This window comes from Sceloporus undulatus, chromosome 1 (assembly GCF_019175285.1).
Source record: "Sceloporus undulatus isolate JIND9_A2432 ecotype Alabama chromosome 1, SceUnd_v1.1, whole genome shotgun sequence".
Classification (NCBI taxonomy): Eukaryota; Metazoa; Chordata; class Lepidosauria; order Squamata; family Phrynosomatidae; genus Sceloporus; species Sceloporus undulatus.
This window is the reverse complement of record NC_056522.1, coordinates 345615559-345632035: the sequence shown is the minus strand read 5'-3', so window position 1 is coordinate 345632035 and position 16477 is coordinate 345615559. Positions and strand designations below refer to the sequence as shown.

The 16477-nt window shown below is 39.7% G+C and overlaps 1 long non-coding RNA gene across 2 annotated transcripts; it reads right to left on the bottom strand.

Annotated features, from left to right (window-relative positions):
- Nucleotides 1–214: 214 nt before the first annotated feature.
- LOC121919544 lies at nucleotides 215–14979 on the bottom strand. Of its 2 annotated transcripts, XR_006101505.1 has the most exons (4): nucleotides 14897–14979; nucleotides 11018–11139; nucleotides 6575–6632; nucleotides 215–1253 (listed from the first exon to the last, which is right to left on the bottom strand). It is a non-coding gene; the product is annotated as an uncharacterized LOC121919544 (long non-coding RNA). The 2 variants fall into 2 exon arrangements; XR_006101504.1 differs by lacking the exon at nucleotides 6575–6632.
- Between the last annotated feature and the right edge of the window lie 1498 nt (nucleotides 14980–16477).

The window sequence follows — 16477 nt, the reverse complement described above, 5'->3', positions numbered from 1 at the left end:
TACAAAGTGAGCTGACACAGTAGGATGGTAATTGAGATTCTTCCCTCTTGACAGCTTCTGACAAATATGGAAATTTTCTTTATGCACTACCTTAAATGTGCCAAACATAGACACACATTATAAATGAGAAAATGGAAGACACTTTGACTATGACATATCCAAATGTTGGTGATGTCAACATATCACTTAGTTGGCAAATGAAGGCCAACAGGGACACAAACAGCCAACTTTCATGGTCATTTGTAATGTAGTGAAACCATCAAGAGTTTATTTGAGACAGAAGACTGCCAGATGGAATGGATCAAAATACTCAGTAGAGTCATAGAGTTTAAGGTATCATATAGGCCATGTAGTCTAACCTTTTCAATGAAGTCCAAACCTTGAATATCTCTAGCAGATGGCTGTCCATCTGCTGAAAACAATAAATGTACAAGGCCTATCCTCCTTTGTTTAAGCCTATTGATCTCCTCCCTCTCTTCTAGACGGTAGAGGACACGTCTTTACATTTTTACAATGCAGTCCTTTCTTGAATACGAGTTGCATATGTCTAGTAGGACTAATGTGTGCTGGATTGAAATTTTACAGCACTATCCTATATATGCCTATTCAGAAGTAGTTCTTGGTGTAGGCTTGGTTTTCAATAATGTTTTTAATGTCCTGTCGATAGAAAGTGTAAGAAATTATTTCTCTTGAACATCAGGGTTTTCTCCTCATTAAAAAATAGAGGTGAATCTGTGATCCATGTTATTTTCTCTGAAAAGAGCAAAGTAGTTCAGAATGATTAATGGCGCAAGCTGACTCTAAAGTAAAGTGTGGATAACAGGCAAATCTGTCTGTCTTGCTTTCTGTAACATAAAGGTTCTTTCAGGCACACTGTTATCCCATCCCATTCCTTTATCTGTCTCTGGATGTTTAAAATATGTTTTTATATACATTGCTCTACACATGTTTCCTGACATACACATTCTGGCAATCGCTGTTCCCTAGTATATGCTTTTTTACATATTTCTTCATAATGATTATTTATTTAATTATTCATTCATTTATTTTATATCCTGTCTGTCTAATAGCACAGGATCCAAGGTGGTGCACACAGTTTAAAACACAACACAATACAATACAATTTTTAAAACTCTTGATGGGAGAACAGCATCACAAAAGATAGAAAAATTTTAAAAACAAACAACAGGATAATTGTATTTTCTTCTCATAAAGGAATGGCTGTCATTCTCTCAAGAAGGGATGCTAGACACCTGTGGAAAATGCAAATCAGAAAAAAATGAGTTAAATAAACATACCATCCAACCTATCTGCTAAATTTGCAAAATCTGTTAACATAAGCAAAACAGACAACAAGACAAAATGAAAGCAGCAGTTGTGGAAGCATCCATCCCAACCCCTAAGGCACAAACAATTGCTGGGAGAAGATCATTGATATTATGAGTACAGAAATCATGCATATGTTGTCTTGTAAAAAAAATCATAGAAGATAACATTTTATTGTAAATGGCTAAAAGCTATGGGCAATTAGCCCCACACAAACTATGTATAATATTGAAATACAAACTTTAAGTACACTTCCTAAAATGTCATGGAAGCAAAACATTATATGGTATGACCCTCATATCCACAGGACAGATATTCTACTTACCCACATCCAAAAAATTATGTATGCCTCTTTAGGCATTTTCTAGGTCCTTAGGCACAATTCTATAGTATGCTTCTAGCAGAGGTTGGCATGGAAGAATGTAGAAGTGCCTAGACAGATGTTCTCTCTAGGAGTCTCTAGGTCATCCAGTCCAACTTTATGGTCAACTTCCTCTAGAAGTTATTCATTTCTGTAGCGTTCATTATTATCCCCAGTTTTATATTTCCACGGTAAGTCCAGCAACATAGTACAGGGTTTATATAGTAATATAATATGATATGACATTTTTACAAGATATTCCAAATATTCACCTAGTGGGAAACTATTGGAGGCTGATGTCAATGGGATGATGAAAGCATCCTGGTTTTAGCCCAAACTTTAATGTAGGTATCCAAAGTGTACAACCCATTTTGGGGATATAGTTCATCACTGTGGAATCTTCCTTTAAAGTTTGGGGTAAAACAGGGAGTGGATTCTGCCCCACTGGAATTAGACCAGTCCATGTACTCTGGAGCCTTGTTACACACTGAATGATAAATGGCTTTTTTTAGAAAAAAAAACTTTTCAAATGTAAGGAAAAAATGAAAACCTTGCAGTTATCTCATATGATTCAGTAAAGTAAATACAAACCCACATGTACAAACATGTGGATTTCTGAGAAATTCCTCACACACATATCACAATACTTTCAAGAGTTCACTCCCCATACAAAAATGGAATAGACAAAAAAGAAATTTTGCAAGCTTTTCAGTTCAGCCTTTGTCTGGTAAGCACAGTCGTTGTTTGAAAGGATAGGAATCAATTGGCTTCAGCCATCCTTTGCTGCTTGCCATCTTTTTTGTCAAAGTATCCTAATGACATCCACAAAAATACACACAGAGATGTCTCATACATTCTCACCTACCTCACCTATCTGAAGGGGACCCTCCACACATCACATGTTTTGAATGTCACTTTTGGACAACTTTGGGCACAACAAGAAAGCTCAGTCCTTTTAGACCAGTTAATGGATAAAGTTTTATTGATATTCTGTTACTTTCAAATGTGTTAGCCATGTAGAAGATCATGTTCCTTCAGTAAAAATAGATACTCACCATTGCTTAGTCACACAAGCACATCTATACACTTCAGGCAGCTTATTCCCTAGCACTGAAGCTGAACTAAATAAAAACCAGCCAAGTGTCAAAAAATACCTGGTAGGTCATTTTAAAACCAATCAGGTAGTAACTATATGGTTATTCTGTGCTGTGTATACAAACAATGAAACAGCATAGGCAAGAATATAAAGGCTAAGGTCTGTTTCAAATACTAACCCCGATGTTGATATTCTTGACATAATGTTAGATCACAGAGTCTTCCCCCTCTAACACAGGCAATTCCTATGTGAAATAAATGTTCCACTAAATGGATGAATACAATAAATAAATAAATAAATAAATAAATAAATAAATCCTCTCCCTCATTAAAACAAAAAAGAGAGAGAGGAGAGGGGTGCTGTACACATCTGATTTCTATTCCTGCCTGGTCTTGCACTCCTATATCTTTTATTAAACCCAAACTGAGTATTCCCAAATTGACTCTCATCTTTTTGTTCTTTGCTTGTACCCTATTGTTGTTAGCTGCCTTTGAGTAGACCCTGGCTCGACCCTGTGGTTGAGACATCTTCAATACCACCTATCTTCTACTGTTCTGCTTAAGTCTTGTTGATTCATGCCCTTGGCCTCCCTAACTGAGTCTAGCCATGTAGCATGCAGTCTTCCACTCTTTCTACTGCCTTCTACGTTTCCTAGCATCATTGCCCTTTCTGAGTCATGGCTTCTCATGATGTGGCCAAAGTACAATAGTCTCTCTTGATTATCTTGGCTTTGGGGGAAATTTCAGGCTTGATTTGTTCAAGGATCCATTTGTTTGTCTTTTTGGCTGTCCATGGTATCCTTAGCACTCTTCTTCAGCACCACACCTCAGATGAGTTGATTTTCTTCTTACCCATTTTATTCACTGTCCAGCATTCTCATCCATGCAGGGTGATGGGGAAAACAATGAGCTACCCTTTCCATTCCTAGTCCTGCACTCTCCTTCCTAATCGATGTTCGATCCAAGGTACAGGAACTCTTTTACTATTTTGATTTTCTCATTGTCTAGGTTGAATGTATGTAGGCCCTCTGTGGCTATTATTTTTGTATTCTTTATGTTCAGCATTAAGCCTGTCTTTGCACTTTCCTTTTTGACCTTCCATAATAATCCATCCAAGTTTGTGATCCAAGTCTTGTACCCAATAATTGCCCTTAAGTCCAAGCCTTCATTGAAGAAAAGATGTCTGTTACAGGATTTTCTGTATACAGATTTTCTGGGTAATTTTAGATATGACAAAAGTGTTAGAATTTGGCAATATTTGTTGCTGGACTCCTTTTTTATCCAGATATTGGGTTAGCTTTCCCCTTTGTTTTCTGAGCTATTTTGTTCCAGCCATTTTTCTTTAAAAAAACAAATAAATGATACATCTGTTTGTCATTTGGATTTTTTTAAAAACCTCACTGGAAGTCTTAGAAATAATGTGCTAGCCACTCAAGTCACTCTCATCTACATACACCCAAACTTTTTAATGCTCTTGAAGGTCTTGCAGGAAAGCACTAGGATTATTCCACAAACATATAGTAATGTTGTACATGGACATACATTATAAACACACACACACACAAAACAAGTTGTGCATTGTTATTTTGTGTGTGTGTTTAGGTCATTTCTGAGTGTGGCTGGGGTTTTCTTGGCAAGATTTGTTTAGATGGGGTTTGCCTTTGACTTCCTACAAGGCTCAGAGAGTGTGGCTTGTCCAAGGCCACCTTGTTGGTTTCCATGGCAGAGGAAGGTTTCAAATTCTCGTCTTCAGAGGTATAGTCCAACACTCAAACCATTGCATCATAGTAGCAAACTGTAATTTCCCTCCAGGCCCCCTTCTTGCTGACAATGGCTTCATTAATGTGTTCAGGACCTCAATCAGTCCTTAATTATCTTGTTTACCTCCACTGAATGGAGACCCTACCAAACTGGCTCAGACTGGTACACCCTCCTTTGTGAGACACTGAGCAATTCCCACAGATGCTGGGCAACTCTATCTGGATTTGAAAGAGGGTAAATGTTTATATTTAATTGGCCTTGTCTCGTGTATGCAGCTCCATTGTTCCCAGCTCTTCAGACCATCTAAGAGTCATTATCACTGCCCAAAAAGCATGTTGTTCACATCTGCACAGAGGTACAAGCTTTTCGCTCATCACTTTCAGCACATGTTTTTGGTTTTCTATAACCTCCATAGAACAACATCGAGGTCATGCTTTGCCATACCCAGAGGCATCCTCTTGGCTCCAGGTGACAGGCCCAAGTTAGGGGGAAAAGTTAAATATAGGCAAAAGGGCAAAACAACATCACAGCCACACCCAGACATATGCATACAGGCACAAAGAAACAGAGAAAGGGAGATACCGAAACAGATAGGTTCAGATAGGCACAAACAGAGGGGTGGGGTCTTCATTCTGAACCTTCCACATGGCTGCTTTCATCACCATGATCGCCAATCATCCAGTTGTGACTCTTCTTCACAACAGAGAGTGAGAAAATCCAGGAGAGTGTTTTAGTCTGCAGTCTCTAATCTTAGCTCTAGCCCCCCCCACCACCACCACCACCGATTGGTTAGGAGTAGCTCCCATGCCATTCCTTGCTCTTGTGCTTTGAGAAACAGCTTACACTGAGTATAGACTGTTCTGTTGGTTTCTACTGCTATCTGTTTCTATCTTTTAAATAATGAAACCAATGCTTTTGCTGCAAAATCAGCTTGTCCTCGACCTGACTTCTTCCCTACTGCTTCATTCGCAATTTGAGTCACTCTGGTTAATTGCCTATTTTAAAAACTTTGATCCTGTAAAATCCTGTAGAGAATTAGTACCTGAAGGAGCTTTTCCATCAAATCAGTAAACCCAGTACACTGCTTTAAGGAGCTAGGATCATGATCTCCCACACAGAGACGGGAAAAATAGTCTTGTCCTCTTTTGGACAGGATGGGGAATGAGGATTAGTTGCTGTCTCAATCCCACTCTCCCTTCATGCATGCCAGCGCTGGAATGCCCCATGGTGCCTAGTCTAACAGAGGGAAGCTCAAGAAAGTATCCCCATCTTCCTTATAGTAAAATCACAGTGCCTAGCATTTAAACAGTGGCATTGGGTAGTGATTGCTTGTATCAGCATACAAAGAAACAAATTTTACCTAATTGGCCCTACCCTCCACAGAAAAGGAAACCAACCCTCTATGGACTGCTTCACCCTTTGCTGACCAAGAAAGACAGTTAAAAATCAATACACAGTGTTTTAACCAAGTTAAGTAAGACTGTGCTAAATGAGGAACCAGCAGAGGAGCTTTTTAACTATAGGCATATGTGCCTGGTGAATTCCTCCTCTTGACTTCTGAAAGGTCAAGAGATTGCAGTAAAGGTGATTGCTTTCCCATATGGCTGGAAGTTACCTCTGACTGGCTACTCACTCAAGTATCACTACCCTATGGTAAGTCTACAAGGAATCACCCCACCATTTGTGCTCATTCTAAGTTGGCAGATTGGAACAAAACTCCATGGATCAAGAAAACATGTGCCCAGCTTTGCAGAAGGGAAAGACCAAATAAACACAGGCAAATAACCATAGTAAACTTTAACTGCATTTGAACTAAAGTGAATACATCCCACAGGGCAGAAAATGTACTTATTTGTAATGGGCAGGTAATACAATTGAATGCACACTTTGCATTCTGTGAGGAATGGGGAAAGTGAAGAATTAAGTGCACAGCATGGTCTCCAGAGATTATTGAGAGGGAGGACGATTTGGAGGAGGGAAAGAACTGAGAAGGTGACAGGATTAAGATGCAGTGTTATTTTTATTGCAAACCTGAGCAGGAAGATAATGAATTCTGCAGCTGGCTCCTGGGAATCAGGATGCCGTATCCCTGGCAATGGAAAGATGAATAATTAATAACCCACTTCAAAGTTCATAACTTCCTCCTCCTCCTCTCCCAAGGAGATCATCAGAGAGGCAATCTCTTACTAAAGGGACAACCACTTGCAATGTCTTATGCAAATGTTCTTCATCCCGGCTTCAAGTTGCACAGAGCAGCTGAGCTGGCAGGACATCTCGGACATTCCCCTATCATATGGTGGCACAGTGCTATAGCTAGCTTTTGTTTCAAGGCCTGAAAAAACATCATCGAGATAAACATCAAGGCAAATGATACCTGTTGTAAAAAATTGGTGCTCATAGAAGGGAACACAATGGTAATCTAATCCAACCCCCTGTTTATACTACAACGTCTTTTGCACAGTTTGTCTCAAAGGTACTACAAGACCCCTTTGCATACAAATTTTCCAGACTAACATGGCTATGTCTCTGAATTCTACCCTCATAGGGCTTGATTTCCAGATCTTTTACCATCATTCTTTCCCTCTGCTGAACTAGTTTCAGTTTCTCAATATCCTTCTTGTTGTAATAAAGGGATAAGTGGAGTTCTCTGGAGCCCAAGACAGCGGTGAGACAAAGCTCAAGAACAATTGAGTTAAATTTTAGTATGTGCATGGTGATATACTTCAGAAAGCTGAGAACTCATTGACAAAAGTGAGCCACCTGTTCCAGGGACAAAAGAGCATTTAATATTGGGTTCTTTACTGATAAACCAGCTCTCTTTCCTGAAATTGGTACCTGCTAAGGGATACTTCTGCATTTATTCCTGTGGGGGTCTTCACAAGTTCCAAATGAACATCAACCAGATGTTTTGTCCAGCAATACCCATCAGTCCTGCCAACGTGACCAAAGTTTGTGGATTCCAACACATCTAGAGGGCCTATACACACACACACACACACACACAGAAACACACATCTTGTTTTAATAATGGCAATGATGGTGGTGGTGAAGATGATGATATCCTACCTACTTTCCAAAATTGGGACCCTTTCACTCCATACAATTATGGCACTATAATTCCAGTTTAACTGCCAAGGCTGAATCCTATGGAATCCTGGGGTTTGTATTTTTCATGCGATACTAGATCATTCATGCTGAAAATTCTAAATGTCCCCTCCTTAACCTGCAAATTCCAGGATTCTTTAGTAGTTGCATCCACACTGCAGAAATAATCCAGTTTAACGCCACTTTAATTACCATGGCTCAAAGCTATGGAATTTTGGGAACTGTAAATTACTGTGGCACTAAAGCTCTGTGACAAAGAAGACTAAATGTCTCACAAAACTACACTTCCCAGAATTCCATACCATTGAGCCACAACAGTTAAAGTGGTTTTCAAACCAGATTATTTCTGCAGTGCAGACAGCCTCCATAGCAGCTTAAGTGAAATCGTAACACTGTAACTGATAGTGTGAAAAGACATCAGGACTCAATGTGATTTCTCCATCCCGTTATATCATTTGCTATTCCCTTAGTCCTACTCAGTTACTGCTCATACTTACTGCTACACCCCAGGATGCATATTTTGGCACATTGAGTATACTTTTCTTCCCTGTATAATCTTTTCCATCTCCCATATTTGGCAAAAACCCATATAGGAAGCAGCCCTTCTCACTGCTGTTTCCTTTTGTGTCCAAGCAGTAGCTGAACTGGATTTCAGACTACTTCCTCAAATGCATCTGAGGAAGTAGGCTCAAGTCCACAAAAGCTCATGCTATCAACTTATATTCAGTTAGTCTCAAAGGTGCTTCAAGATCCCTACAGATTTTCCAGACTAACATGGCTATGTCTTTGAATTCTACCATTGTCTTGGGTAAATCATTTAAAGTTCTCACTAAAATCCACCCCATTGACATCGAAGCCACCAATCACAACTGCAGCTCTGTGTACCTGCTCTCTTTAGTAATGTAATGTAAGTACCTTCAAATCACCTGTTGTCTTAGTAGACCCCTAATGAATTTCATAGAGTTCATTTAGAAAAGAAATAATCACAGATATTTTGCCATTGCCTGCCTCTGAAATATAACCTACAGCACCTTCTATTCCTTAAATACCTTTAAGGTATTTAAATTACCATTAATTTCTCATGTAATACACACACTAGGCTTTTGATTCAGCACCACAGAATCAAGCTGAAGCAGTCTTTCAGGTTCTGTTCTGTCAGTGCCACCTCCTTTTTGGGAGCTCTGAAATGCCCTTTTTACGTTTCATCTATTTTTGTCCAAGTCCTGGCCACAGGATCAATGTATAACAATGCCAACAAAATATATTTTCAGTGAAGGCTCCAGGAAACTCTGCCACAGAGCCACATCTGAGTTAAAACCCCAGCTTCTGGAGCAAGGAAATTTTGCAGTCTTGTACTTGTCTGGGGAACTGTATATTTCCCCTGAATCTTCAAGAACCATTCTTATAGGCCTTTATACAGCTCATCCTCTGAGCTGTGTTTACTATCCAGGATTTAGAAGAACTGGAGGGGAGGTTCACTGTCATACAATTTGTTCAGCTGTTTGAGAAAAAACAATTCTCTTACTAAATATGCACATCTTGACAGGAAAATCAAAATTCCCCCAAATTCAGTTTAAACTTGTTGCTCTGGAATAAAATTATATAAATAGCAGTGAGGATAGCACTTCTGATTTACTAATAATATCACAAACAGAAAACCAACCCTAAGGCTAACACTTCCCAGGTTATCTTGAATTTGCATTTATAGAGTAAGAAACTGCAAATCTTCCCCTCCTCTTGCTTTCTGATGGTACTCTAGTTGTGGCAGCAAACTAGTGCATGAGGGGAAAACATAGTTCTTCACAGAAATGTCAAACTCTCTAGGTATAGGAGATATGCATTCTTTTCCCATTTTTTTAAGCTATCATTTTGTTCTTTGCGTTAATTCCATTGAATCAATGAGCTGTTTTAGTATACAATGCCTCAGAAACCTCTCCTGCTGTCTGAGACAGAAAAATTAAAGGCTAAACTAGACTTAAAATAAAAGATTCTTGATTAGGATCTCCAATGGTTTAAGTGTGATTAATAGCAGCCAAGAGAGGTCTACATGCTAACTAAGAGATGGAGCTTTAGCCTTTTCCTGTTCAAAACTCCTAAAGACTTGCTCCCCTCCATATGTATTGGATCATAAATCCCATCATCACTGACAATTGGTGTAGTTGACTGTAACTGATGGGAGTTATAATTCAAAACCTCTAGATGGCACCAGATTTGGGAAGGCATCATACCATTATCTCAAATAGTCCCCTCCCAGTTGATATTTATCCCCCTATCTATGAGCTGCCTAAATCTATGAAACTTGTATGTGTTCATTCTGTGTCTTTTAGAGATAAATACCAGCTTTTTCAGAAAGGGTGGGATTCTATTTAAGAGAACTACAGCTTGTGAATTTTTTTTGATGCATTTTCAAAGGTATATATGCTTGCCTCAGTTCTGATTCTAACAACATCATGGCTCCATGCTCTTTCCTCTTCTATTGCTTTCCTCCCTATCTTCTCTTCACAAAAGTATCCAAAACATGAAATGAGCTGCTAATCACCTGGGGGAAGGTCAGGAAGAGCATCATTGCTGTCCCAGGTAGAATAATGAAGCTATCAATAACAATTAGATCAGGGTTAATAAGTGGGAGATAATGAAAGGAAATGCAAGGTCACATTGAAGCAGAGTGAACACCTTGCTTCAGAAGGACATTGCTTGCTCTAGAGGATCAACGGACAAGAATTTAATGCTTAGCTTCTGTGTGAGGTACTAGTGTCCTACACAGCTGATTAATTTCTTGCATGCTTTGAGGGCTGGTTTGAACAGAATCCAAGCCATGACCCTGCATGAGATATAGACCCCATATTCAGCTCTAGGTTATAAAAATCCGAGGAAGGCCACTGTGGCTTTTTAGATGTTAGATTCTAACTCCCTTCAGCTCCAGCAAACATGAGCAGTGTTGGGATGATAGAAACTGCAGTCCAAGGATTCTATCACATGGGAGGCAAGCATCATTAAAATGTGATTAAAACATGGTAATAACATGATTGGGGGGAAGATTATCACACCCCCATGCGCTTCTTCCGTTCATGTCCCATCCATAAACTGTAATGGATGTGCCATTGGGTAATAACAGAAACTCCCATTATTGCCCAGTGACACATTCATTACAGTTTATGTACGAGACTCAAATGGAAGAAGTGTATGGTGGTGTGATAATCTTCCCCCTGATTGTGCTATTACCATATTTTAAACAGGTTTTAATTACGCTTGCCTCCTCTGTGTGATAGAGTCCCAAGTCCTAAGATAAAGTCTGAAATCTTGAATTGCATAACAGTTTCATACTTGGAAATATACTATATCTCTCATCTCACCTCTTCCAAGACTCACCTTTTATCAGCTGCAGGCCCACTCTATGGCTTTATTCAGACTGTCAGAGAGCAGAGGGCATTAGACATGTCAATTTGGCCAGATACCAAGTAACGTAATCTGCTGGAACTTCTAGAGGACACCTAAAGATATAAATTGGATTCCCACCATCATAAGTCATTAAATAGGATGCCAGTCATTATAACAATTAAGACCATAGTAATTGTAGGCACTATAACAGTGCAATCACTTGTTGTCTGTGTTTACAGTTGCCTCTTTAGTTGCTTGAAGAATGAGTATGTGATGAACAAACTGTTGGCCTTGGAAACTTCAGTCTGTCACTCTCCCCCTTGATCCTAGGCCAAATTTTCCTACAATCTTTGATTCTGCTCTGTTTCTTATTTTTACATCCCAATTTCCTATGACTAACAAGAAGTCCTGTTTTAGTAGGTGATCAATTTCTTCTAAGACAGCAGCATAGAATCTTTCCATATCTTCTTTTGTCTCTGTAGTTGGAGCATAAACTTGCATTAAGGTTCTACTGATAGGTCTTCCCTGAAGTCTTATTGATATTATTTGGTCAGACTTTGCATTATATCTTTCCGAGTGCTTTTGCTACATTTATCCTCACTATTAACTCTATCCCATTTCTTCTTAGATTTTCATTTCCTAGGTGAAATACTGTGTAATCTGACTCAAAATGACCCATTCCTGTCGACTTAATTCATTTACCCCGAGTTTTGCAATGTTTATACATTCCATTTCTTGTTTTACCATGGTGCGTTACAGACCGCTGCTTTGCGGCAGTCTGCTAGCACTGCTGTTTGCTCCGCAAGGGAGCCGCAGCAGCCAAACCGCGCGACTCCCACGCAGAGCAAAAAAGAAGCTCCAAAATGGAGCTTCTTCCTGCGGCACAGTTATGACGCCGCGAGGCGCCAATGGCGCACTCGCGACGTCATAAGCGCCGCACGATGTGCGGACGCACAGCGCCCCTTCCTAACCCTAATACGTAGTGAATACGTACTTTATGGCGGTTTGTAACCCGCCTATGTCTAGCTTCCCTTGATTCATGCTTATCACATTCCATGTTCCTATAATATGTGTTGTGCAGCTTCAGACTGAACATCCTTTTGACTTGAATTTATTTGCATCATTCCCCACAGCACTACTTGTTATTGTCCTCTGATGTACCCCAGTAGCTTGTTGTGAGTGCGCTTGTTTCATTTTGGATTGTCTCATCATAAGGTTTTCATCATAAAAAATATTCAAAAGGAGTTTACCATGCATCATTCTGCACACTGCTAACAAGTGTTAGCTATGGTGCCACTGCTATTGTCTCTAAGAGATCCTCTGCCAGTATCACCCACCTCCACACATACACACAACACACACACACACACACACACACTTGCTGCTCCTGCTGCCCAGTAGCTGTTTGGTGTAGTTAGTCTGGCTCTTCACCAAATGCCTGGCTGAAATGGCACCCTACCATCAGCAATGCTACTATCTGCATAGCCTCTTGCCTCAGTAGAGCATGCCCCACCCCCTTGGAAAGATAGTGCTATGGTGAATCATTCTGCTATAGCTCATAGTTATACCAATATAGGTAACCCTGAGGATTTTGGCCCTGCTGGCAAAAAAATTCTAGGAGTTATAGTACAAAAAGCCACTTTTCAAAACTCAGACTAATGTTAGTACATGTAGGGCTTGTATGTGGACTGGCAATCTTTACCTCCCTAAGCAAGAGAGAAGGAAAGGATTAATAGAGTAGATCCAAGTCAGAGATGAGTGGAAGGCTGCCACAGATGAGAATTATGGCCCTGCTACATTGGCAGAGGTTGCTTCTTGGAAGGGTAACCAAAAGGCCATCTCTGAGATAATTCATGAATTATTTAAGCTACTTTATCAGAAGCTGGAAAGAAAACTATAACATATCCTCCAACTGTCCTGAATTGGCAGAGAGAATGCCAATTAATCCTCTGTTATTCCATTTTTTCAGCTGTGCTTAAAATGTCCTAGTTTCTCTCTCCTCTTCCTACTTTCTTCCTTTATCCTCAGCTTACCTCGGTTGAACTGAGTTCAAAGTGCAAAAATAGTTTGTATTCAATGAATTCAGCAGTGGAGAAGGGAGAGAAGGGGTGGAATCATATTCTTCCCTGCAAGCTCAGGCCAAAGCAAAGTGCTGCAGCCTCTCCTACCTTGTGTGTATAACTTTTGCCATCTGAAGCACACACTGATCTTGCCTGGCCACAAGTGCCTTTGCATTCATCTGTAAAATGTTAGAGTGCATGCTACTAACATGTGTATTTAAATGCTAAACAACCAGATTCAAGAGTTCTCAGTGAACCAAACATTGTTCCATCCCTATGGAGAATGCATAGATTAGAGAAAACAATTTGTTTCTCTCACTTAAAATATGAGTGGACTGTCACAGTGTACAATGATTGCACTGCTATGAGAACAAGTCTTTATGTTTGTTCATGTAATAACTGTCAGGCAGATACTGTTATTTGATTTCTGTGGATTATATGTTGTTTTACAACCCTCTAATTATTTAGTACTCTAGAATAAGTATGCCAGAAGCACATTTTAAAGCATTTGTTTTAAAGGCTATTTCTTTTTCTTGATCTTTTTTCTTTAGTTACACATACACCATTTCACCTTGTTAAGCTCTGATACAATTGAAGACAAGACTACTGTTTCACAGACTGGGAGGAACATGATATTCCGTTTAAACTGTAGTCATTTTAGCCACAATTACTTGCAAATAGGTGTTATTTGAACACAATGGCCTTCTAAATAGTATATAAGTCCACTGTAAGGCTCCTTGTCAGACATGTAACTAAAGAAAAGTTTCTGGTTTCTATCAAAAGATTTATTTTATTTTATTTTTTTTGCTTCACACCTTTATGTCATCTTTTATCTTAGTAAGCGAAGGGAAATAAAAAGTTCAAGTAACCTTCATATACCTGATATGATGGACCACAACGTCTACCATGGCCACTGTTGTTAAGGTCTTGGATCTTTTTTGCAGAAATTTATATATTGGCAATATGGTATTTATTGGGAAATGTGACAGATAACCTAGGTCTACAAATGTAGCATTACAAACTGTTGGAAGGAAAGAGTTATCACATACCTTCCAACATTTTGCAGACAAAAAAAAAGGGACTCATGTGCCCAAGCCACATCAGTGTGTGTAATATACTAGATCTACACTCTTATAGCACTAGTATTCCACTTTAAATGCTCTGCTTGCCTCCTGCTGCATTCTGGGATTGCAGTTTAAGGAGGGGCATTTAGACTCAGCCAGAGAGCAATTAGACCTGAATGAACAACAAATCTAAGAACGCAACAGGGGGCAGCCAGAACAGATGGCAAAAGTTATTAATCAAGAAATTCACACAAGCTAGGAGAGGCTGCAACAGTTTGCTTTTGCCTGAGCTCACTGGGAAGGGAACCTTCTCCTCTCCCCCTGCTGCATTAACTGAGTGCAAACTGCTTTTGCACTTTGAATTCAGTTTTCTCCAAATGAAGTAACTTGAGGACAAAGGGGAAGTGGGAGAAGAAAGGGAAAACTGGGGTATTTTAAAAAGAGCAGAAAAAATGATATGACAGGATTAAGCCAAACTGGATTCCAAATCTGAATATTTTGAAGATATAACATCAACACTTGAGTAAAGTGATTTATAAGAGTGGAGAGATAATGCCTGCTCTTCATATCACCTCTCTGTATTGTTCTTTAGTCCATATATTCAAGCTTTTTGCTTCCTTCTTACCTCTTGAAATCATTTTGCCCTTTTTAAGAAGTTAGTTTGCCTCTTTGTTCCCCTTTCTGGAGAGAGAGAGAGAGAGAGAGCACCCTCAGGGCCCCAACCCCAATAATGGCTGCTAGCTTACATCCATTCAAAAAGCGAGTTTTCAGAGGCTCTTAACAACCAACTTCTTTCATCTGTCTTCTTTCTTATTCCATGATGGATCTCCTGCAACAATAAATGCAAGTTTTCTTTTTATCTTTGTATCTCAGAGTATCCTGAGTAATTACACCTATCTCTACCACAATCGTGTATTGAATTAGTCCTACTGCTCTCTGCTGAATATAGATGCCAAATTTTCCTACACAAATAACATGGGACACAAGTGGCCTCTAAAGTAATTCCTCATGATGCTCTTCTAGCACATTTCCTTATGTTACTCTTGTGCCTCACCCATATTTCCATGGCCAACATTTTCTGCTTTCCTACTGAAGTGTTTTAAGGCCTCATTTACCCAAAGAAATCTGGTTCCCTTGTATGTCAAGAGGTATAAGGGAAAAGAACAAAATGTTATATGGCAGAACCAAACAAAGGAAATTGACACATACAAGCACAACCATCTCCCATTCCAATAGCTATGGGACTTGTAGAAGCAATTGCTCACACACACACAAAAAAAGGTTTACTCCTATGGTCTTTCCTCATCTCCTTCTATAACCTTCAACTGCCAGCCTAAAGTGCAAGTATATAGGCAGGGCCTACTGCACACTCAGTAACCTTTTTTTGGGTCATTGGACAACTGTTAACATTTGGCCATAATGTCAACAGAAATTCTAGAACCCATCTGCCTGGTTGCACCCAGGGCATAACTATTTATCTATCTGAACAATTATATGTTTAAACCCAGTCTATCAGCTCATGAAGATATATCTCTTCAAACTCAGTCTGTACTCCACTGCAGATGTCCCAAAGTGTCTCCTCCTTCTCTGTTACATCACTCTAGAGATACTTCCTGCTCTTCTTTAGTTATGCTGACACCCTACTACCCTTCCTCTGGCCACATGCAAAGCTTATACAGATAATCAATAGACCTTTCAAACAGCCATCTCCTTTCCTTCCTGCTACAATCCCGCATACTGAAGAGTGACAGCTTGCTTGCCCTGGGGGAAATTAAACCGTCAGTTCAAATCCCAGAGAGCTTTGAAAGGCCACCTTCATCCCTGCCCTCTCCCTGCTGCTGTCTGCACAGCTGGAAGCTCTCCTCAGAAGAGAGTGAAGAGCAATCAATAGCATTTCCAAAGAAGATGCCATTCGCAGCCTGGGAGCGCTTAACTGCAGTGAACCTCATGCTGTTGATTAAGATGCCAGAGTGGGGGCTGATTGATTTCTCTCTCTTCATTGCATGCTAACCAGCAGCTCTCCACTCAGCTGTTCACGCTCTCTGACAAGATCTGACTGCAGAAGGGAAAAGCAATGTTTAAATCTGAAAATGGATAGATGAGATACATATGGGAAGATATTTCAGATTTTGGCAGTATGTAACTTGGGAGAATTTGGGAGTGTTGACGATTCTGTGGACAGCTGATAAGACAAACAAATGGGTCCTAGAACAGATCAAGCCAGAAATTGCCCTGGATGATGACAAGCCAAGATGACGGAGCTCAGGCTGTTGTATTTCGGACACATCATGAGAAGACATGATTCATTGTAAAAAAAAACCAACAAC